Source organism: Perca flavescens, chromosome 11 (assembly GCF_004354835.1).
Source record: "Perca flavescens isolate YP-PL-M2 chromosome 11, PFLA_1.0, whole genome shotgun sequence".
In the NCBI taxonomy this organism is placed as follows: domain Eukaryota; kingdom Metazoa; phylum Chordata; class Actinopteri; order Perciformes; family Percidae; genus Perca; species Perca flavescens.
This window is the reverse complement of record NC_041341.1, coordinates 5,360,369-5,362,042: the sequence shown is the minus strand read 5'-3', so window position 1 is coordinate 5,362,042 and position 1,674 is coordinate 5,360,369.

Here is a 1,674-nt window from a genome sequence, read left to right as displayed (position 1 = left end):
TGTAGTTTATTGGCGGTTGGCAAACCGCCAAACGTGTGAACGAGAGGGGGAGTGGGGCTGCATTTTGTCTTTGTGTGTAGACATAACGTACCATAACGTACCATACCATAACGTACCATAACGTACCATACCATAACGTACCATACCATAACGTACCATACCATAACGTACCATAACGTACCATACCATAACGTACCATAACGTACCATAACGTACCGTACCATAACGTACCATACCGTACCATAACGTACCATAACGTACCATACCATAACGTACCATAACGTACCATACCATAACGTACCATAACGTACCATAACGTACCATACCATAACGTACCATACCATAACGTACCATAACGTACCATACCATAACGTACCATAACGTACCATACCATAACGTACCATAACGTACCATACCATAACGTACCATAACGTACCATAACGTACCATACCATAACGTACCATAACGTACCATACCGTAACGTACCATAACGTACCATACCATAATGTACCATAACGCATCGCACTACAACGCACCATACCGCACCATAACGCACATAACGTGCCATACCATAACGCACCATAACGTGCCATACCATAACGTACCATAACGTACCATAACGTACCATACCATAACGTACCATAACGTACCATACCATAACGTACCATACCATAACGTACCATAACCATAACGTACCATACCATAACGTACCATACCATAACGTACCATACCATAACGTACCATAACGTACCATACCATAACGTACCATACCATACCATAACATACCATACCATAACGTACCATAACGTACCATACCATACCATAACGTACCATAACCATAACGTACCATACCATACCATAACGTACCATAACCATAACGTACCATACCATAACGTACCATACCATAACGTACCATACCATAACGTACCATAACGTACCATACCATAACGTACCATACCGTACCGTACCATACATAACGTACCATACCATAACGTACCGTACCATACCGTACCATACCATAACGTACCATACCATAATGTACCATACCGTACCGTACCATACCATAACGTACCATAACGTACCATACCATAACGTACCATACCATACCGTACCATACCATACCATAACGTACCATTACGTACCATACCATAACATACCATACCATAATGTACCATACCATAATGTATCATAACGTACCATACATAACGTACCATACCATAACGTACCGTACCGTACCATACCATAACGTACCATAACGTACCGTACCGTACCATACCATAACGTACCATAACGTACCATACCATAACGTACCATACCATACCGTACCATACCATACCATAACGTACCATTACGTACCATACCATAACGTACCATACCATAATGTACCATACCATAATGTATCATAACGTACCATACCATAACGTACATTACCATAACGTACATTACCATAACGTACCATAACGTACCATACCATAACGTACCATAACGTACCATAACGTAACATACCATACCGTACCATACCATAACGTACCATAACGTACATTACCATAACGTATCATACCATACCATAACGTACCATAACGTACCATACCATAACGTACCATACATAACGTACCATACCGTACTATACCATACCCTAACGTATTATACCGTACCATACCATACCATAACGTA